The sequence below is a fragment of the Gasterosteus aculeatus genome, chromosome 15 (genome assembly GCF_964276395.1).
Source record: "Gasterosteus aculeatus chromosome 15, fGasAcu3.hap1.1, whole genome shotgun sequence".
Classification (NCBI taxonomy): domain Eukaryota; kingdom Metazoa; phylum Chordata; class Actinopteri; order Perciformes; family Gasterosteidae; genus Gasterosteus; species Gasterosteus aculeatus.
The window spans coordinates 7,670,501-7,694,532 of NC_135703.1; positions in this window are offsets into that span (position 1 = coordinate 7,670,501).

The following is a 24,032-nucleotide window of genomic DNA, read 5'->3' on the forward strand; positions in this document are numbered from 1 at the left end:
AGTTTTGTCAAAAATTAAACATATTCTTCTTATACACTGTATAGTGTGAACAGTGGTAATATATGGTGACAACAGTACACACAGTACAGACTATACACCTGAGTCGGTATACAAAATGAATGATGCTGTCGAGTTGTGTAGGAGTTTTCAATGATGTATCATTAGCACTAATTTGAGCGAGGGACAGAATGTCTTATAAACACACACACACACACATGGTTGCGCCCCTTAAGGTATTCACATCTCCACCTAAATGAATGCGCTCTCAAAGTAGAGCAATGGAGAAGAATAAACAGTGAATGTCAAAATGACTTATCGTTGTCTTAAATATGTTTAGGGGATCGGTGGAGGAGTCGGCTACTTTAAAACAGTTGATCTTGCCCAAAGACATACATCCTATGTCTTTGCATGTACTATGCATTTATTTTCAATATATGCACAATATAACCACTTACGGCAGTGAAATATTAAGGTAACAGAGCTGGGATTTCCTTTCAGCATTCTAGTCCCTCTGAGGCATTTGTCCTGTATTTATCACATTCTTGGTTTTGCAGTTTAGCAAGAAAGTAGCTTCTAGAATTTAGTTTGTATTTAACACCTAAAGTGTGGCAGCGGAGTTCAAGTATTAGACAACTTTAAAGTTGACTTTCAGAGCAAGTGAAGCTATTGTGTTGTATTCCATCACGACCCAGCAATCGAAAAATAGTATTTTACTAAAGTAGTAGTTCAAAAGCGATTGAGTCATCTTTCACAAGGGGGCTAATGGTAAGTGTGACTGGTAAATGTCAAAAACACATGGCCGAGGATGACCTCTGGGTTACCCTGAAGGAAGCCTGGGAACAAAAGGCAGAGATGCTATTACAAGGTTAGGCCTTTCTAACCGATGCATACACGCACACACACACACACACACACAGACCAACATGAACACGTGCACTCATTTATTATAGTGACAGCCATTCCATTCGGAAGTAGTAAAACTGGAAAACAGTAAAACATAAAGGCGAAATAATCTATTGCAGGACTGCAGATCATCAAACTGTTTTTAATATGTAATCAAAACACTCCCACACTGAGGTAGCTCATGGATTCTTGCCGATGGGCAAATAACTGAAACACCCGAAGGGTGTTAAAGTCCTGGTGTGATTAATATGCGCACTGCAGCATTTTAATTTGAAACGTCACTGTTCCATTGGATTTCTCTGTAACAGCCATGTCAGCCCGGTGCTGCTCTCCAGGAAAATCTGACACTGTGTTGTTCGGCCAAAAAAGCCTTCTTGTCCATCGCTCCGTCTCTTCACATGTTTGTCTTTAATCTCCAGTCGCATCCAAACACTTTCTGTGTGTCTCTTTTCCCCCGTTTCATCTCATCTTTCTCTATTTCCTAACTTGTTGAACATGACCCTGTGAAAGCATCAGCAGGGAGAAGCGGCCAAGAAGCAATGGATTTACTGCCTGCTTTGGCTCGATCAGAGAGAGAGAGAGATGAAGTGAGAGGTGAGATCAAGTGGTGGAAAATTAGATGGAAAATGATCCATTTTACACAAAAGAAAAACTTCCTTTAGTCTGAAGATGAAGACGGAGACGTGTGAGCTCGGGAGAATAATGTTGGGGAACAATATTTTGGGTATATTTGTCCTTAAATCCAAGAAATCTCACTTGAAATTAAAATCTTCGGCTCCTCTGATGTATCAAAACCTGAAAGCAAAGTGATATATCTGAGTGGTACATTTCTTTCTTTATCACTTTCCTTCCTCTCCTCCCACACTCCCTCTCCTCTTTCCATCTGACCTCAATTTTCTGCCCCCCCCCCCCCTAAACGACCGATCCTTTCCCCTGACCCCAAACTAGTCCGACTGCTCTGAGAATGATGGATTGGTGCAACACGGTGGCCCATTTAAAGTTAAGTCTTGTACTTTACAGCGTGCCTGATGCAATGAGGCTCTACGCCTTGCAGCGCGCAAGTGTGTCAGCTCCATGCAAACAACACAACTCAAAGCTGTTGAAGCTCATTTCAAATTCAGACAGTATTTATAGGATGGCAGTCTCAAGCTGTTGTTATACAGCATTAAAAAGACCTTCAGTTGGATATATTTCAAGGAGAATGTGTTGTTGCAGCCTGTAGCAGAATCCTAAACTCGATGTCTCTTATTACTTCCAACAATTGTTTGAAAGCAGAGAGGCAGAGTTCACACCTGTTCACATGGCATAAAACGGCTTACTGGAGGGCTGTTCCTGACTCTAATGTTTATACCATCCTCCTCGTTGTCCCCACAGGCCACTGAAAGCACTGTGGATTATTTAATAGTGCTGTATACTGATGGCGGGCTACAGTTTCACTGCCACTTTATGATCCAAAGCTGGGAAAGCTATCTTTCAGCTGCAAAAAATAGGGGAATGCATGAGCAGGGGGCATCATTGAATGTCGCACGCTGTGCCTTGCATGCCCTGACCAGCTCCTTGTTCCATTCTGAGGTGCACACAAGTAACAGGGCAAGACAGCCTCCCTGTGTACATTAAATCTATGCCTGCAGATGAAGTGGTCAGAGCTCGGACGGAGATTGCTTTGATTTATGGCGTAATTACAAAGGTTTGGCTGCAGCATTGATATGCCCGGCCGTCTGTGCCTAGGTTCCTGTGTATGGTTAATAACAATGAAGCTGTCACGTCTCAGAGGCAAGCAGACAGGTCTGATGTTACCGGTGGTATGATGCGCGTGGTGGCATATCTCATGTAGCAACCGCAAGTCATATAGGCATGTTATATTACACTGCAGTCTCCAGTATGTCTGAGCATCCTGGCTGAGAGAGTAATCAGATAAGATAATGTAGTCAGGAAAGAGAGGGAGAGAGAGAGAGACAGAGACAGAGAGCAATGACTATAACACTCATTGTCAGGATGGTAGTGCATCCCTGGGAGGGACGATCTATCACTCTCAACACTCAGACTCACAAACACACACACACACACACACACACACACACACACACACACTCTCTCGCACACAAGGTTGAGCAGAGGAGGTGATGCCGTGAGTTTTACTCGCAAACAGGGAGGGTTTTTACAAAGCTACGATAAGCTCAGTGCATCTTTCAAGATGCATTATGGGTGGCGGGGGAGGCAAAGGTGGACCTCGTTGCACCGCAGCAGCTCCTATTTCACTGCGCTCAGTGTGAGAGGGTCATTGTTTCACTATTTGACACAAACATGCGAACGCAGTTCGCGAACGCGCAGTTATGTGCAGTTATGTGCCAGCATTTGAGAATACACCGGCTTCTTCAAATTGATCCACTTTTATGTGAGCTTTGGAGAAACTCGTTTTTTTATGGGCAGGAAGTACGAATAGAGGCCAAGTAAGAGCAAAAGACGTGGCTAGTGCACATATATTACAATAATAGACCTGTCTCTGTCTCCCCTAATATCTATCTCTTTCCAGACAGATTCTTTGACCATCAACTTCCCCTGGACACGGATGATTTTCCTTTTTTTTGCATCAAATATCCCTCAAATGCCCTCTCCACCTCCCCTTTCCCTTTCCCTCCACCAGCCAGAACTCTGCTCTAGTGCGAAGTGGCCATCTCTGTCTGATCACTGGGCTGAGCTGCTGATCCCACTGCGAGGGACCGGAGGGGCTCCGCTGTGTGATTAAGCAAGCCTTGGTTCCACGATGAGGGCCACCGGAGCAGATGTTCTCATTAAAAATGCAGGCTCTGAGAGCGAAGGAGATTGCCTTGTTCCAGGCAGAACCTGGCTGGAGGTTTAAAGCTCTCATTCTCTCACTTGTAAGGCCAGACTAGTTGCAGTGCCTGTACACCCTTTAAGCAATGTGGCAGCAACAAAAAATGAATTATTCCAACAGCATCGTTCAATCTATGGTTATTGTTGGAATGCTTTGAAGCACACTCCTTCACGCTTTCAGCTATTAAAATTGTTCAAATATTAACATATTCCGATTCTTTCTGGCTTTTTAGCTCTTATAATTGAATTTATATAAATAAAAATCATCTCAACTTTTTTAAGTTGCTGCTTCACCAATCTTTCAGCTACAGACACCATTTAAAATGTTGTCTAGTCTAAGTCTAAACTATTTTATAAAAAAACAGCACGTTGATATCTATTTTACTTTTTTCATAATCACTGATTATGTCTCATTAGTTTTTCAGTCCGTTTCTGAGTTTTACATTTGTGTGTATTGCGTTTCTTAGAGTGAGAGATGAAGAGTGTACAGAAACTTCAGAATCTGGCAAAAAAAATATTGCTCTTCTGCCCTCATTGCCACAATATTCACTCTTCAGGCCTCATTGTTGGATCAAAATGATGGCATAATTGTGCTGGTTGTACTCACGTGGCTATGGAATCCCACAGACATTTACTTTTGGCCTGAGAAGCCCGAGAGTGAGACAGCGTCTGCCTCAAGCTCCATATAGGCTGCAAATCTGCTGACATATTTCTAAAAAAAACAGAAGGTAAACGTTTGGTCAACGGCTATTAGCGCCGTATTTATTACTCCAGAGATATGTAAATAACCTGGATGCGTTCGTCAGAGGCTTGGATCTTGTCAAATCCCTCATTTTTGGGATTTGAGTTAGTTTCCTGGCTGATTCAACTTGTTTGATGTGTGGATTCTGTTACCAAGGTTACTCAGACACACGCTGCAGTCTCTCTCTGTCTGTATTAGCTGATTAGTGCAGTCCTTCAGGTCTTACAGGGGACATTTCGGAACCTCCTTTGCACCCCCTCCCTTACATGAGCCCCCCCAACCCCTCTGCTTTTTAACCCCCTTTCTAACACCGATGATGTTGATGTCGAAGATGCTCGGCCAATTAAGCAGCACTTCCGCATGCCCCCAGTCAAACGTGGGTATTTGGACACTGAGGTGTAGAGTACATGCGAGGACATGAAACACAAGTAAATTCTGTGACAAAATCGCACTCATTTCCTTTGCCTCGCATGGATGATTGTATACATAAGGTGGATTCAGCAACATTTGTCAGCAAATTCAATTTGGGTATTGACAAGTTCTATTGTCGAAGCGTGCGCAGGAGATTGCCGCATTCATCACACCGTCAGGTCTTTACTCCTATAAAGTGATGCCTTTTGGGTTGAAGTCCCTGTTATTTGTTTTTAATCTATTGACAGCCCCAGTAATAATAAAACTGATGCTATGGTAGATTGCACTTTAGTTTTCATTCAGTCAGTTTTAAAGACTAAGAGCACCACTACACAACTACTGCACCTGCTGCCATATCTCATGCCACAACTACAACTACTAATTCTGCAGATGCTGCTAATATCACTTCCACTACTATTGCTAGTGGGACTGTTTTATTATACTACGCCACTGTATCTGCTACTGCTATTACTTTCCAAACTATAATTTCAGCTACTAAAACTAAGATTTTTAGTTGAACAGTTCAGCTTTCATCTTCTCCCACATTATATTTCAGCTCTTAGCTTTGTTAGATGATGCAGTTCAGCTTCCATACTGCCACTTTTGAAATTCAATTATCATGTTCTTCCACTTGGCTTCTCGGCATTGACACTTTTTCAGCAAAGCTGTTTTAAATTTCCATATTTTCTCATTTATGTATCTTCAGCAATTTTAAAATTCATTTAAGCGTTTGTCATTTATGTATTTTCAGCACATTTTTCATTTCAACTTTAAGTTTTCAGCATTCCAACCTATTTTTTTGCATAAATGCACTTTCTAGTTGTCTTTGGTTTGCTGTTAAAAGGAATAAAAGGGGATATCGGTGTTAAAATGTTTATGTAACCCGCAAAGCTTGTGGTTTTCAAGACTCAACAGTGTTTCTGGCATCGCTGTTGTACAGATCCCAGTCGGGTCTCATTGGGTGAATGAAGAAAAGAGAAGGAAACATTTTAGCATTTTCAGTGGTAAAGTGCAGACTGACTGATTAGGATCATTCTGGGTTTCGGGGCTTAATACCAACCTAATGATGACAGCTTGGGCTATTGTGTCTATTCCAACAGGCACCTTGATGGAGCCTGTTACAATTAACATGCAACTACAAAGCACTGAAGAGTGATGCAGCACGAGGTACAGCTACAGCACACAGCTGGATAAGAGATTCAGGGGTATCCATCAAAAGCTTGTGTAAACCAGCAGCGGTCTAAATTCTTTGTTGAACTCTGAGGATAAACCCTGTGCATTAAATATTGTCAACACGGACAGACTTTGGCTTACAAAGTTGTTGGAAAGTTAAAGGGGGATTTCTGTGATCTGGCAGGGGCATTCTGGTTTTCATCAAACAACAGAAGCTGTGATGGGGGGTTTGATGCCGGGGTTACAGGAGACTGTGTGCGTTTGTGTGAGTATGTTGATGCACATGGCTGTATCTCGGAGAAAAAGGTTACTGATCAGCTATTATCACTGCCTTTCACCCACCCGTCACCTTTTCTAACGTCCCCTCTCCTGTCCTACAATCCCAAAACACAGACTGGGCAAACCCGCACTAACAGTAGTCGGCCTTGCCATACGAGCTTGCACACACACACACCACACACACACACAGACACACACACACACACACACACACACAAAAGTGTGAGCTGTTGGATGTGTCTGGAGGCACAGCACATATTTTACTTGACATTCATGCCAATCGAAGGTCCTGCCCGACCGCTTGCGGCTTTGAACCAGAAAGGCCTTCTAGCTTACTGTATGTCCCAACATTATTTCCAAAAGGTCACTCAAGCATTTCATACGGCAGAGAGCGGCCCCGAAGTTCTGGCTCCCTGCCAGGGACATTTCACTCACACGTTAGGAAGTGTTGGGATAAGACCTGCAGGTATTATAGCGATGAAAGATACAGCGGCCAAAGGAAATGTTCTCAGCCTCTGTGAAACGCTTCAATCGAAGCTTACGGGAGGAAATTTCATGCGGCTCTTGCAAGATGCTAAAAATGTCCCAGAAAAGAGCTCATGAATTTTATAAACACTGTTGTTAGTAGAATTATATGTAACTGCTCCCAAATTGGCTGACAGTGACCCCAAATGGGCAGACACGTCAGCATCATTAAGAAAGGTTTTGCTGAGACGAGAGTTTAGTCTAATGATACACACACACACACACACACACACACACACACAGAATGGCATCATACACACACGCATTCACGCAATTACAGAAACAAAGATCTATGAAACATTTGTGTTTCTCGATGAGGATCTCTAATAATTTACCACAGCAATATGAGGTGGAAAAAACTGTCAGACATTTTGCATAATTCACTTTTTTCCCTCTTAAATACGGTGATGATGTCACTTTGTAGATTATTGGGGAGGGAGGCAGTTCATTATGCTCAGCTATATTTCTCTCGCTGTCTGTCTCTTGCTCGTGAGTGTAACTCGGAAACTTATATAGTCCATAAAACAAATGGCGGTTGTGTACAACAGATTGTGTTGTTAAAGCAAACACTGTTTGTAACAATCGAAGGCAGGCAGAATTCCAACATAAAAAGAGCAATAACCTGTGTGTTACTAAGATTTATGTATCCCTGGATGGCGTACTTCCTCCACACTGAGGATTGCCAGGCAGTAAATTAGGAAATGCCTTTTGGCAAAGAGTGTACCCACACACATACACACACACAGTGCATTGCATGCCTACCACTGTGTTTGGTCACAGAATTACGCAGCTCTGTTGAAAGTATGCACTGGTATACGCACACACACACACACACACACACACACACACACACACACACACACACACACACACACACACACACACACACCCACACACACACACACACACTGAAACACACGTCCAAACAAATGTCAAAGAAACCCCAAATCTGTTTTCCCACACAAGGTTTTGCTCTTTTTAAGCGCACATTACGTCACTATAAAGCAATGGTGTTAGAATCAGATTTTGGAAAAACACTCTGGGAAGAAAAAAGCCCTTGTTATAGGGGGAGAGAGGAGTTAGTGACAGGTATTATAGTGTTAAAGTAAACTGAAAGCGGTTGTTTGTCACATCACATGCAAGCGCACACACTCAACAAACACATAGAAACACAACTACACACACACACACACACAATAACAGCCAGTAGGACTCTGCCTTACTGATGGAGGGACAGGGCTTCATATATAATGCCGTTAGCGAGTAAGAGTGAAGAGGCTGCTGGGTATGATCCATTTATACGCATGCTAATAACAGAGCACGATGAGCCCCGGACGAGGGGGACGATCTCTCTTAAATCGACCATCCATCATTAGGATGCGACTCTCCGCTCAGACACATTGCATCATTACTCTGCTCACACAAACGCATACACAAACCCATGTATGAACACAAACACACACTGAAAAATTTCTATCTGCGGTTGTTCATTGTCTCTCCACATACTGTTTATTTTTGTATAAATCAGTGAGAATCAGCCGCACTCAGTAGAACTAGTGAAAGTCAGTGCACGTTAACGATGGCACAGCTCCCTTCAAAGGGGCCTTTGTAAGCCAGACTTGTCTCTCCGTAATGATGCATGTGTCGAAAGCTTGCTCCCCTCTGGAAAAACAGTGACCTGAAACTACAAACACACACACACACACACACACACATTCGTCTGCACACGTATGCAGCTTATGAGATCACTGAGGGAACAGTGAATCCTGTGGCACAATAAATGTCGTCCTCGTGTTCCAAGTGCGGGCGGCCTCAGGAGCCCTGCAGGAGCCCTGCGGTGGTTTGGGGGTCAGGGTGGAGGTTTGGGCATAGCTGGTCTCCAGTGGCTGTGTCAATCATCGGCTCTCACAGCTTCTTGGAGGAGGAGCCGGGCAGCAGGATTTGGCTTTTTGCCGAATAATGTTTGCCCTGGAATGCTACCGCTCTGTGCACCGCTAACTACCAGGACAGAGAATAAAATAACTGCGCTGCTTTGAATGAGCATAGTTTGAGCTTTTATACGTTGTTCCCTTTTTTTAAACTATTCATCTATTTTAGTCTACAAAGTCAAAATACTTTGGTCTTCAATTAACTGCTAGGCAGAGAGTGAGACATTTTACATTTTTTCTTGTTATTCTTAGGTCATACAGTGTTTTTGAAACATTCTATGCTTACATGTCGAATACATTGCACACCACCTTTGCTAATTTCTACAAGTTTTGTGTTACAAAACCCAGAGGCTGGATATCCACTCACTGTGTGCACATTCACATCGACTCCATACACACACAATGCATCATCAAAACATGCACGCAAGCACGCGACACACCAAGACATACATATGGCAAACTGTGAGCAGGCCAGTTGGGCAGCTGGCCGGTGTTAAATTGGATCCCTGGGTTCCCCGCTGTTCAAGGGGACTTAGAGCCATATTAAAGGCATCTCCTACAGTTCTGCACCAGTGGGAGAGCAGGGACAGTGGCCAAGGAAAGCACACCCGGTGCCAGCCCCTCCCTGGAGAACTGCATCTGCTCTCACTCCATACCGAAGGCCCCTTTATATTCAGCATGACAAGTGGTCCCATGTGACCATGTGCTAGCGCTACCACACTAGAAACAAGATCAAGGAGCTCTGTGTTGTTAATACAATAACACAAATACAATCTGACAATGACTGGATGTGACTTTGTGCATATGGGAAATGGGCCCCCATTTTGCAATTAATGGGTCGCCACAATGTCCGCTGAGAGTCCCAAATTCGGGGATCCCATCCCTTCTTTTAGGATTTATGTTGAGAGCATTTAATCTGTTGAAGCGCGAGTAGGAGACGGGAGTGTGTTTGTGCTTCCAGTGGCGGCGGAGGACCGGCTACTCGGTGCGTTGTAGATTGCGTGGGCAGATGCTGCTTTATGCGCCAAGCTCATTTTCTATCACCGACTTGTACTATACACCAGTGTCATAAAGCCATCGGTGCATTCATGCCTGAAGAAAGTTAGAAGAGGTGCTTGGGGAATTATTTCCCTTTGTATGTCCCACATAATGGAATGGGCCTAATTTCCGGCCAAAACAAATACAGAGGCTACATTTCCACAGGGATACAAAATGTCTGAAAACGGCTACAATGGCAGTCATGGAGTCTGTGTTCATAAGAGTTTCTTCCTGCTTCTGTGTGTCCGACCAGAATCAGCGTGCAGAGGTGTGAATCCACGATAGCGGCCGAAGAAAAAACGTCTCTGACAACAACGAAAAAACTGCCACACTGGCGGTGGCTCACGGAGAGCAGGGATGATAATGGGAGTAGTCCAATAAGTTGGTTTGGCTTGTTAGTTTGATTGTTTTCTCATGAAGCTAATTAACTGTCTTGGCCTAAGGGACCCCCCTCCGTCCTATAACCCACTATCGCCACCCTTCCACACACACACACACACACACACACACACACACACACACACACACACACACACACACACACACACACACACACACACTCACTCATCCATCCACCCCCACCTTGCTGCCCCCCCAAACTGCCCCCTCCTCTCTCACCCTCACTAGCGGCCGCTAGCTCTGTCTTTGGTTCCTGTCATGTTTAAATTGATGGAGGTTCTAGTGATTGTCTGTATGGTCCCAAGGTGCCTTTCCCCACTACACAGGCATCCTCTGGATCCTTCCTGTTCCACAGTTGATTACGATGAATCAATCTGAGGGGTCAAACACTTGGACTAGGGCGCTATCATCTCCAGTGGCTGCGGGGGTAAGCCGGCCCGGGATAAAAAGGGAGTTTCCAGAAACCCCTGTGACCCTCTCGACCACTTTGGTTTCCATGGTGAGACCTTCAATAGAGGACAAATCCGTTGCCTTGGTCAAAGAACGAAAAAGGATGAAAAAAAAGTGTGGGGTGCGCTTGTTTTTCATCTCATCCCTCACTGTTTTACCTTTGTCGGATGGGGCTGGAAACTGAGAGGTAACAGCAGAGCAGAACAATAATGCTGTACCATCGGCCGGTATAGCAAATAATTACGGAGATTTAATCAATGGCCGAGAGGAAAAGCATGGCCAAATCAATAGAAGTCTGGCGGTTTGCTCCCCTGCTTTGAAGGTGAATCCCGGCCTTGCTACATAAATTGGACTAATTGAAGAGCATGCTCGGAAACAAGTCCTTCACAAAGCTGTGTCTGTGTCAGCATGATACTTGTATGTGAAAATCATCAACCCGGGAGAGCAGGGGCTGAGATAATAAGCTGGCATAAGCCCGCAGAGAAAAGTAGTTGGGATAAACAAAATGTTAGCTCGCATTCGAGCTGATAACACCCGCCCTCATTTAAGTGATAAGCGTGGGCGCGCCGCGGCATCAATATCACTTGGTTCGAAGTTACAGCTCACATTTCATCTTCTAAGTAGTCGAGAGGACGTGATTCATGGCAATATGTATCATGCGCGTTCCTTTTCATTTTTCTATCACAGAGTAGCATCAATGATCTATGTTTTCACACTGCACAAAGTGTGTGAGTGTTAAAAGTGCCCCTTGCAAGTCGAGCTGACGAATAAATCCAGTGACAGTGAAACATCTCATCAGCGGGGACGACAAATGAAAAACACTCCCGCTTGAGACACTGCTGTTCAATAAATTGGCCTTATTTTCAGGGGGGGGGGGGGGATGGGGACACGCTCAACATAAAACAATCAATCAAAGCAAATGACCACGCAATCCACAAGTCTGTCACAGCAGAGCAACGCTGTGTTAACCATCGGCCCCATCGGCTGGTGGAACTTTGACCTGGGTCCGTCCTCAATTAATTTTAAGTTTTGTCGTCACGGCGTGGACAACAGGAGGTGTTGACCCTGTTAGTAGAGTGGCGCGTTATAGCATTAGGCTCCTCTGAAGGGAGCAGGCGGGAGGGGTTGAAGTGAAAGATCCGGGCGGCCGATTGGCCCACAATGCACAGGAAGGAGATTTGAGTCCAAATGAAACGATTGTATCAGATGGAAATCGATAGCAATCCATGCCTTCCTTAATCCCGCACGAGCTCCCAGATCACTCCCGGGTGCAGGCAATCTCTCAGGCGTCATTACGACGCGCAGATCGATAGCCGGGCAGCGAGGTCTCCGGTTAGGTTTCTGGCCACACTGCAGAAGTAAAGGAGGAGAGAGCGAAGGAGAAGGCGAGACGAGACAAGATGATGAGAGAGGCCACGGGGTGTTAGAATGGCTTTGAGTCGTCTGACAAAGTACAAGCTTGCTGTTGTTAGAGGTAATTAACAAGAGACGACAGCAGAAAACAGGTAATCTACTTCGGCGAGAAAAAAAGCCAAAGCTCCAAAGCACAAAATGTTTTGTTGTGTTGTGTTTTTATCTCACAATAGGGGATTTGAGTTAAGCGCCAAGCATATTCAGCTTGAAGAGATGGATGATGAAGCCTGGAGCTGTTTTTTATGGTTGTAATCAGAACAGGTGTAAATCATCTATGCAGGCGCACTGCCTTACAAAGTGCTGTCCTGTCTGCAACACCACTACCGATGAAAGAGACCATCTCGTCTCGCTGGCAACATCTCAGGGGATCTGAGTGGAGAGAAACCGGCTTGAGTTATTACGGGGGGGGGGAGTTTGCTGGTGCGCTGATTGCATTCGTGTGATGTAAAACAAGAGAGGAACACGGCAACAAAACGATGATAAATAAGAACATTTGCACACTGGGAGCAACACCTGCAGACAAAAAGAAAAAAGTAAATAAAACAACTTTGATGAGATGTTTATTGGGTATTTGTCACGCATTCTCTTCTTGAAAAATTAATTGGTGTATTCATCATTAACCCTGGTGGCCTTAACAGCAGGAGTATCCATCATTAGCTCCAGTGGCCTGAGCAGCTGGAACGCCTTTGAGTTCAGCCTCTGCTTTCCGCAGTTTTGTAGTCAAGTCACAGTGTCTCTTTAAAAGCCCTCAATTAAAAGCGGGCGAGTTGGGCACGGCTTTAATGATAGTTGTGATTTTAATCAGGAGCGTGGTATTCCTAGTAGGTCCTGGAGGTCTGGAGGCTTCGCTGCACAAATCAACCTATCTCTTCCTTAAAGCTCCCTTTCTAATTTCCCACCTCCTTTAAAGTCTGCGCCGCTCTCCCAGCGCTCACATCCATCCTCCCTCCCCTTCTCCCCCCCCCCCCGACTCCCCTCCAAAAGACTCCGCCTGTGTGTGAATGTGCATATTGAAAAAAAAATACAACACACCACCAAGTAATTAATTCCATTGGCATCAATATTCTGCTCATGAGCAGCAAACAGGCAGCGAGAGCTGCCACAGGAAACCAGTGTTGGGAAAGCACAGCGAGGGGATATGAGTAGGACGATGGATAGAAAGACGGGGAGAAGGATTGTTGTCTTTTGCCGTCTTTTTTCCTCCATCTCTCCGAAGAAGCCTGCTGGCGCGAAGGAACTTCCCCCAGCAATTAAGAAGGGCCGCAGACGCTGAGCGTAATTACCGCCGCACACTGCTGCTGTCACAAAACTCAGCTTGCCCTCTGGTCATAAAAAAACACACTGAAGAATATTTAGAAATGAATTATTCAGGGTGATTGTTCGCACTCAATTATTCATGGAGGCCCGGCAAAGGGAGATTTGCATCTCAACGCTGTAAATATTATTAATCTTGCCAATTACAAAATTCTCTGCCGCTCCAAATTCTTTGAATGATGTTCCAAATGTGTGCGGCATTTTACTGCCTTTAATGTTTAAGTGGCTCGAAATGAATGTGCTGCGGCTTTTACAAATCATCGGGAGAAAATCAAGCTCTGTGGAATGAGATTTCTCATGGTGTTGGAGGCAAAGCCGCCCCACAAAACTGCCAAATGTCAACATTAAACACTTTAAGCTTAATGGTCAGATTGTATGTAACCATAAAAGGGAAGAAAGAATAGAGATAAATAACAAGATGTAAGCCATGATGTCTGTATTGGATAAACACAATTGGAAATGCAAAATGTATCAGTATTAAATCATTTTGAGACTACAGTTCAAATGTCAAATCTCTTGAAGGTGTTGAAAAGCAGAAAGCAAACTTCTATTACATCATTATCAAGTTAAAAAAGTCAGAAAAAACAGAATAAAGTATTACATTTACCTGTATAAAATGTTTATCTCTGTTAAAAATGTCAGATACTGTTTAGCCACTTGGATGAGTTTTCAAAGCAGCGTAATAAAACTATCTCAAAGGATGAGAACTTAAGGCCATTGTGCAGGAGCAGGTGAAATTACTTTAAATCTGTACACATTCAACTTGTTCCTAAACACACCACAACTGGTTTGTCTTTTTTTAATATAATAAGTATAATTGGCGGATTAGTTCCTCCAAATTCCTGATGGGACATTTCATCTAGGAGATGTGAACTGGGGATGACAATGGGTTTAACAATTCTCCATCTGCCTACACACATGTGTGACCTTCATGGACACTAAGGACACGGTGCTATTGACAGAGGGACTTAATTATCCATAACTTTCGATCCAAGATGGCGCCGCAGAGCTCTTTCTCCAGAGATGAGCTCATGAACATCCGGGGAACAACTCCAGCTGAGTTACTTCCAACTTTTCTTCTGACTTCTGTCGAATTACTGGACATTGGTTGTTCTTGCACTATTTTGTCTTATCTGTCTTGTTATCCATTGTCTTGTCTGATGTTATGCACCAACTGTCAAATTCAAAAGTCAAATTCCTTGTATGTGTAACATGTTTTCGGTAATAAATGTTCCTGATCCTGATAAAATATGGCCTTGGACAAGCATAACTGTAAAGCGAACGCTGCCTTGCTGATAAGTCACACCAATGGCCGGGAAACGATCTGACTGCTTCTGTCCACCCGTTGAGCGGAGTGCACAGGACATCAGCAATCTGGACTCAGTAACCCCGGGTGTCTCGGTTGCTTGCCTGCTGCTTCGCTGGCTCTCAGGACGAACGGGAGAGTGACACTTTGTAATGCTGGAGGCTGAGAGGCTCACTCTAATAGGCCCAGACTTAATTAGTATGGGAGTCCCCCCGTACGGAAAGATAAATCCCAACCCCTTGAAAGTAAGACTGCTGACACACATGAAAACATGCAAACAGATTATACACAAGCAGATTCAGTACAGTACGAGATGTGATGTGACACTGATAATATTTTGAAGTTATAAAGACTTCTTTCTTTTTCCCCTCCTTCCGAACCCTTTTCCACTATCCGCTGTGATCTTCTAAGATCGCCTGGCAGGCTGCAGAGCGATGTGTCATTCTATAATCCTGTTCTGGCTAAATTACATTAGGAATATCCTCTCGTTAATTAAACTCGCTATTGGCAGCACCTGAGATAAAAACAGATTATAAGAGCCGAGAGTGAAAACACAGAGCATGAAATGCCAGCGTCAGCGCTTTGCATTTGTGTGGAAGTTCCTGAGAGTATCGGCGAGGAAGAGAGAGAGAGAGAGAGAGAGAGAGAGAGAGAGAGATTGCCTGACGAAATAGCAGAGTTAAGATCTGTTGGTGTAGTTTTGTCTATAGATGGTGCTCTAGCAGCTTTACCCACACGCCGTACCACCTTTACCATGTGTGATTAAATATTTATCCTTTCAGAGACGTTTTATCCATAACAGGATTCATTTTAGGGTTAATGGACACGCTTTAACATGCTCTTCTGAACTGCTTCTGGCAGGTGGTGTATAGATTCAATACTAAAACAACTCATATCACATAAACATTCTGCATCTCTGGCTCCGGCTGGGAGTACGACTTGCGTTTTTTTTTATAAGATCTTTCATCTGAAGGAATTATCGGCTAACAGATATATAATACCTGTGCAAACTATGCATTCTACTTACCAAATATGAAATCCATCAGGTGTTGTTTTGATATGCTACTGCGGCTTTGGAGAGAGTATTACATTTCTTTTTGGGGGGCTTGGGAAGAGTAACCAACACTGGAGTCTATGTAAGGAAAGATCTAAGCAGATAGACTATTAAAATGTATTAGAGATACCGCCTTCAAACAAAATTAATCATGATAAAAATTCACATTAAACACACTCTTCTCGGAAGCTGTCAGAACTGATTAATGCAAAAGGCAAGAGGACAGACGGAAAGGGGGGGGGGGGGGGAGAAAAAAAAAACTTGTATATATTTAAAGTGAGTTAGAGTGGGAATGCGTGTTGCCTGTGTATGCACACCGTGTAAAGCCATTGTGGAGTTCACGCGGCTCCGTTACAAACGAATAAATCACTGCCTTCGGACAAATTAATCAAAGTGCCCAGCTGTTGCTGTGCAGGGCTAACTGGCGACGGAGTCCCTCCGTGGTGTGTTGTTACTCCTCCCTTCCTCTCTGGATGCAGTGGACCTCAAGCGGCAGATTGGGTTGGTCTCCCTCTGAGTGATGTAGTGCCGTTTCCCATGTGAACTGATACCAGGTCAGATGTTTGTTACACCGACACATTTCCCTTTCCCTGTTCTCCCTGACTTCTGCAATGCATGAACTCACAAAAGGCAGCCAAAAAATACAAACTATTTGACCATCTTCATTTTATTACATAAATATATATATATATATACGTCAACTAAGCAAACGTGTGCGAGCGTCATGGATCAGTCAAACATGTGACGTGAAAGTCACCTGCTCCGACTCCTCGGTCACGATCCATTTAACATAAAAGAGACATTTCATCCTCATTTGCCCCTGGATCATACAAACCCTCCGGACCGTATTCCTTTACTGTGCGTTGCATGACCAACCCATCGCCCCCCCCCCCCCCACATGTTCCTTCTTTTCTCTTCGTCGTGCTGACTGCGGATGTCCTCCGCAGGGGGAAATCACTCTAACATGAACTTTACTTTGTGCTAATCTCATAAATGCCCTGCGTCGCTCCTCCTTTGTCCCTGCATGATACAGGCATCCAATAAACAACTTACGTAAACCTCTCCTCCGAGAGAGGCCTGAAGAAATAAAAACCGCTGACATGTTCAAAGTTCCACTCTCTCTCTCTCTCTCTCTCTCTCTGGATGCTTGTGATTTCCACCAGGAACGCTTTATTTGGATCCTTTATAACACAGGCTGTCCCAAAGACGTGAAGGGTGATTTTAATATGTGAATTCTCTGCTTTGTAGCTCGTGAAATACGTACGAGGCACACTGCGAAACATCCGTGTTTATGAGCACAAATGTATTTCATGGAGACAGGGAGTTGTGAAGTGATCAATACACAATGTCATGAGTGTAGGAACGTGTGTCAGGATTACAAGAATGGGGCATTTTATATCCTGCTTGTGAAGTCTGATGGGAATTCTTTTGTATGCAAAAGATTTACTGTCAGAAATTTCAAGAAATTGTGGAGTATTCTTCAACAACCGCTGATAATAGAAACTCTCTTAAGGAGTATTCAACATATGAGCTTTCAGTGGATAGACCTTCATGATGACCATGACGAGCCACATGTGTGTTTACAGCTCTGCTAATCAATATTTTTATATGAACATTGTGTAAGAGCCACATATTTCCCTCAGGAGCTTAAAGGTCAGCCCATTCAATATGCAACATTTTCAAACCACATGAGTTCATACATTTACAAGCCGAAATAGACACGGTTATGAAATTCTACAATATCAAAGTACTTTTATTTCTTACCTAAAGCAGCTCCACTGCTCTAAACATCAGATACAAATTGGATCTCACTGCTGTTTTTTTATATTTTAAGAATTTTATTTATGTTCTCGGAAGCGGCCGGGGAACTTTCGGGGGGCGGCCGGGGAATCGCCGGTGGTTTGCCCCGGAGGGCACACAGAGGACTGGGAATTCTACAGGGAGGGGGCCCGGTGGGCAGACAGGAGCTGGGCTCGGGGGCACCGGCGTCAGGTCTCGGGGAGCCGGGCACAGGGGGGCTCCGCCGACAGGAGATGAGGAGCCGCAATCGGCGGTGTCGGAGTCAGGCGTCGGGGTGTAGGGACCGGCAGAGTCGGGGGGAGCCGGGACTGGAGTCAACGGCAAGACGCCCGACGCGCGGATTCTTTGCTTACCATATAATTAATCCAATGAATGTCTATCAACGTAAAAGCTAATCGTTCTTTCAAGAGAAATATCTTAATGCACAGCAAACAAAGAAAACCGACCCATCAGAGAAGACCAATCTTCAGGCCAAATTTCATGTAGTCTTTGTATGCAAATTGTTAGCTTTCAGACACCTTTCCCTAAAGGTGTCTGAAAACCACACAAAAAAGAAAAACTTGCACTCAGACAGTACATTCTTTTCTGATTGGTGAGTCAGAACAGGCACCATCATCTTTTATTACCAGTTCTTTTCCACTCCTCTTTCTATAGACTCACACCTCCTTTCATCTCCTTTGGTTAATTCTCCTATCCCTCCATCTTCGCAGGAGCTTCCACTCTACCCTGGACTGTGTGATGAGCCATCATTCACCTCGAGAGAACTATTCTCTCTCTGACTGGGATCATAATGGCCCCCGCTTTACTTTAATAACCAAATTCTTTGCATGTGCATATGGTCGAATGTGTGTCTGGCACCTCCGTGGCTGCATGGATGAGCCTGGACAGATGTGCTCACTGGAGCAAAACTGGCTGCGTGTGCAGAGACTTGGACATTAATGAGATAGTGACAGAACTTGCACTCTCCAATTAAGAAAGTGAATGGAGGCTGATTTAAAACAGCGGCACTGGAAGGAATGAGAAATAACATGGCTATTTTGGAGGGAAGGTGATGGTATGGAGTACTGTGAGGAGCAGTAGGGAATTATGTAGAACAATCCACACACAGTTAAGGATACAAACCATCAATAATACAGAACATTATTGAATTTTGCCACGTTTCTAAAAAGTGGTTGCAATTAGATATTAACAATGGGCATAAAACATACAGACATTATTCTAATCTTTGACTTGTAGGTAGCGCCTGCAAAATGCAAAGACACTATCGTCTGATGCTGCTGTTCTGTCAGGCTTTATCTTCCGTCTTTCCACCTCAGCTCCACCTCATTAGAGGTGTAGGGGCCCGTGAAGTGTTACACCTTCCCAAATGTAATACCGCCACACTTCCCGAAGGCCTCTCCCTTCTTAACAATCACGCCTATCAATCTGCCAGTATCTCAAACAAATGAATGCTGAGAGGCTCCCTTTCTTAGACTCCTCAATCATTCTCCTGTTTTTACCATCCGCTTCATCAGGTCTTGTCTTATGGTGGTTAAGCACCGTTTGGTAAAAAGGAAATTGGGCTGAGAATTGGCATGCAATACTTTTTAGACCTCTGGCAAAAATAATCCAGTAACAAGTGGTAGTAAAAACAGCCAATAACTTATTGATCCCTTTTGAAGCCAGATCTTAAAAAGACGTGTATTTGCATGGTTCTGCTCACAGCAAATCAACGCAAACGTTATGGAATTTGTGTTCATTCGTAATTTGCGCCACATTCCAGTGGATTCAACCCATAGAGCAAAATATTTCCACATGGAAGTTATTTCCAGAGTGTGCTAATTTACACATTGCCAGGTGAGGTGACTGGAGAAAGTGAGTGACATCACCTTGGTTACTCCTCTGCTCCAGCGAGCTCTGTTACTGGCATCAGACAGCTGTTTACATTCTGTCTGTATACGGTATGCTGTCTCCGTCTCTTTGGGTTAAAGGATAAATGAAAAAATAAAGTTGTTTTAATTCCAACGATTTTACTCACACTTAACACTAAATTAAAACTATGATTGTACTTCAACCAAGACTCAACCATGAGTCTTGCTGGCTCTTTTCTCTATGTTCTGAAATAGTTTTAATTGGATTCGAGGTTTAAATTTGTTTATATCTTTAACAATTGAAAGGTGCTAAGCGTTATCTCTCAATAGTCCACTATTACTAACACTATTACTAAAAAAAATATTGTATAAGTGCAAAGTGCAGGCAATCTCCAAAGTTAGGAGGATTCATCCTCTCTGAACCACAAATGCCAAAACTAAATAATTGGATAAACAATAACTTTTCTTTTTTAATGCATCCAATAGTGTTGGAAAATGTTTGTTTGGACGAAAGTGGAGGACCAACCAACTGATACTCATAGTGGGGCAAAAAAACAGCTCTGGTTAGCTGGTTCTGACCATCACTGCATTCTCAATGGAGAACTGCCATTGTATTTGCTGATTTTTACATGCTTGTATCTAAAAAAAATGATTATTAGTGTTTGAGACATGGTGTAGATGTTGAACCTGTTGGAGAGAGCGGCACTAAATAGTTCTGGCTATGTACCAACCACCGGGAGCTTGCATGGGAAAATGGCGACATATGAGTAGGGTTTATATAAGAACAATTATTTATGGATAATTTACTGTATTTATAGGGATTCTAAATGAATAAATGAAATGAGTAAGTAAATGAATGACTACATCTTTGGGTTGGGGAAATGATGTAGATATTTAGTGTGTAGGCCTACATATATTGTAAGTCTATGTGCTTACCTGGAGACGGCATGTCTGTAAAGTAAAGTTAGGTGGCTATATAACGGGCTTAATTGTATGTGTAAGGAGACTTGGGGGCTGGTAGAAACCGGTGAAACTGGTCGCTGACGGTTAATGCCATTATTAGATTGTTAAAATAAAAACAAAAGAAGCTTTGTTTGAAGCCCCATCTGGGACTCGTGATTCGCTCGTTTGCCTCCATGGCCGCTCGGGCATGTTAACAGGCAGCGTGCCTGATCTTTTACCTCCATCTTACTTTCACACTTTTCACAGATCACAAGAAGGCTTTGTATTGCTACATCAATGGCTTGTCACTCCTGTTATCTGCGATGTGCAGGAGGGTGCCAGCACCGCTCCCACCATGTAGGTTTGCTATTTTGCACCCCTCGACTGCAGGCATTGATCGACCTACCTCCCTGAACACTCGATTCAGCCTGACCCCTCCAGCAACCAGCCAGTAATTGATCCTATAGTACCGTTGTGGATTCCCATGGCGCACAAAGTCTACATATATATGCGTGAGTATACGGGTCTTCTAAGTCTTCCTAACGGCACGTCCAACCTTGCTAACCTCTCCATTTCATTCAGTACGAGTCCAAAGGCCTTTATTGATGGGCTGAGTATAAGCCTGTCCTTACAGGCATGTATTCTTTCGCTTTTGGATATCGCTCTTCTCTTATTATTATTATTTTTTCTCTACACTCTTCTGCACTTATCCAACGCCTGATGAGACCTCTCTCCTGTCGGTCAGGTTTCATTCAGACTGTGGCGCGGGTTCGCTTGGTGATCAAATAGCCCTGCGATTTCATGTAGATGAAAGTAAATCACAGCCCCTCAAAGTTGTTTCAGTGCTCCGCCACGCTCGATTGTCTAGCCATTTTGAGCAACTCACATAAAAGAGCCCATTTCACTTCCATCCAATTTGACACAGACAGAGGAAAGAGGGCTGTGCCGGGTGAAAGCCTCAGTCTTGCTTTTGGTGGAAGATTAGCAGCTGCCAGGAAGCTTTCACATCCTCCGAATAAATACAACACACACATACACTGAATACCCACATGCATGCCCAGATCCACACACCTGCAAGTGAACACATACATAACACACAATCCCGCAATCAGATAGTCACACACATATGCACGCACACAGACAAACTTCAGTCAGAGCCTCGTCAGAGCAGCCGCAGTTCCTTTCAGCCTCTGTAGCTGTGTATCTGCAATTCAAAAAGCTGTGGGTTTTGCTTCTGCCAAATTACAAGCTCCATTTGCCAGCCTAATTAACAGTTCATAGCATTCAGTGAAATTTATTGCCGCAGCACTGGTTCATGCCAAACCAAACAGGATAGACCTCACAGATAACCGTAAACTTGGCTATGGAACCTGACACCTTGAAAAAACAAACTTGTTAGAGGGAGTCTGTTTATATACGGCCCTGTCCCCCTCTCTCTTTCTCCCTATCTGTTTCTCTCGGCCTCCGTCTCTCGGCCTCTTCTCGCTCCACCGTCCCGGCTGACAGTTACTTGACCGTTTCACTTCACGGTCTCCGTGGCGATGGTCGTTAAGAAGGAAAACCCAGACTGATAACCTATTCATGTTGGCCACAATCCATTGTATATTTGTGAGCGGCTGCCCTCGTGGTCATAAAGTTTAGAAGCACAGTTGAAATGTGAAGCCGGAGGAATGGCAGAAATAGCACAATCCACCGCATCTCTTGGGAAAACAACATTAAGTGGAACATAAACAGTTTGAATATAAACGGTCACGCCTGGAGGGTGAAGTCAGCCTTTCATGCTGTGACATAAGTAAAAGATTTTGGTACGCTGAAAAGAGGGGAGGCTTACAGGGTCGCCATTTGTAATCTGCTAGTAATCTAGCTGACACACATGCATTTACCCAAACAAATGTTCCATGTCCACTTGAGGTGTAATACCGCTCTGCCCAGCAACTGACGGAGCGGAGGTTCCAAACCAGGGAGCACCAATTGCTTCCTCATGCTGTTCGCTGTGGCGATCCGAGGTGCTGAAAGGTGTCCGAAAGGCACCTTTGTGACATTGCCGTACCGTTCTGTCAAAGTGTTGTATCACCGCGGTAGGACGTTGCGTGGCCGGTCTGTCGATGTCCTTGTCGGGTCTTTTTAATGACCCCACAGCAGAAAGCAAAACAAATCATCCGGAGAAATGATGACCTTTGATACGTTCTCAAGATAGGCGTTGTCAAAGTCGCGACAGATGTATTCATTGAAGTGAGTAAAAGGTCCAAATGTGTGCTCTTTCTACACCCACCTATCGTATCAAGAAAGTGTTGTACTCCTATAGGGGGCATGAGGAACGTCTCTAAAGTTCTTGTTTTTCAATGGAATAGAAAAACGTACGTGTAGTTTCCTCCACACTCAGTTTGCCATTCATATAGACACGCATATGTACACAAACACATATGGTTTCAAGTTGGACATGAAAGAAAGAGAAAGAAATCTTCATGCTCGTAACTCTCTGTCTCCCAGGCACCCGTCTAGTAGATTGCCTAGAAGTTGCACAACATGAGTAACCCTTCCCTCCAGATGTGACAACCACTTTGACTCTAGAGAGAAAGCAAGCGAAAGATTAAAACGGAGAGCTTAAAATATTCAAGAAAAAAAACATCTTTTCATGTTTCTCTGCTAGTGTTGCATGTCTTTGGCTCACTTCTCATGGGAATGGCTTTTTGTTGTAGGTAGAATCAGTGTATCAATCAAAGGAAGGTCTAAATGAGACACAGAGGGATGCAATCATAGCCGTGTTGCTAATTGATCAATAGCTTGTTCGAGGAATTAAACAGAGGAGGCTTGCTTCATTAGCACAAATGTTCTCTCCGCCAACTATCCCTCCCTCCTGTGAATATCGCCAAAGGGCACTAATACCCCCCCAACCCCCCCGCGCTCAGCCTCCCACCACCACTACCGCCATAGAGACAGAGGAGAAAATAAGTGAGTGAAAACCATCAAGAACGAATCTTACACCAACCTGCAATGCTTTTCCAGCTGTGCCGAACTGAAATGAAAACATTTTTCTGCTGACGCTGTTATTAAAGGTGATTCCACCCCTTTTTTCCCCCACAACCACGCACACTCTGTGAGACCAAAACTAAGACCAAAACGTTCCCTTTAACCCCAGCATATCATTCATAGGGCCACGTACAAACCAGACCTTACAGCAGCACATGTCATGTTCTCCTAAGAGGGTGGCCATTAGTAAGAGAGAAACTGCACCGGGTTTAACTTGTCAGGCGGCTTCAAAGAAGACTGTGTGGGCCTCTCGGAAGCCTCACCCGCTGATAGAGAATTATTGATTCTGTGTTCAGATATCTTGAGGCGCTGGTGTATAACACTGGGGTTTAAATTCAGCCCTAATGCTCAGCGCATGCATAATTTATGTAGTTCCCATCAAAAAGGTAGTAGCAATGCAAACTAAAGAGGTCTCAAGAAGCTTTCTGTTGAAAGTTTTCACACATCAACAAGCTCAAAGCCCGGTATGATTTACAGCAATAGGTCAGAAAGCATCAAAAGAAAAAGGTACCAATTGAGTGGAGCAGCACTTGAATGTTGCTTTTGATCTTGCTGTGAAACATACACCCTTATCTGTGATATACAGTTTAAGTTAAGGAATAACATCTGCAGTCGTCCCAACTTTGTTATAAATTAATGA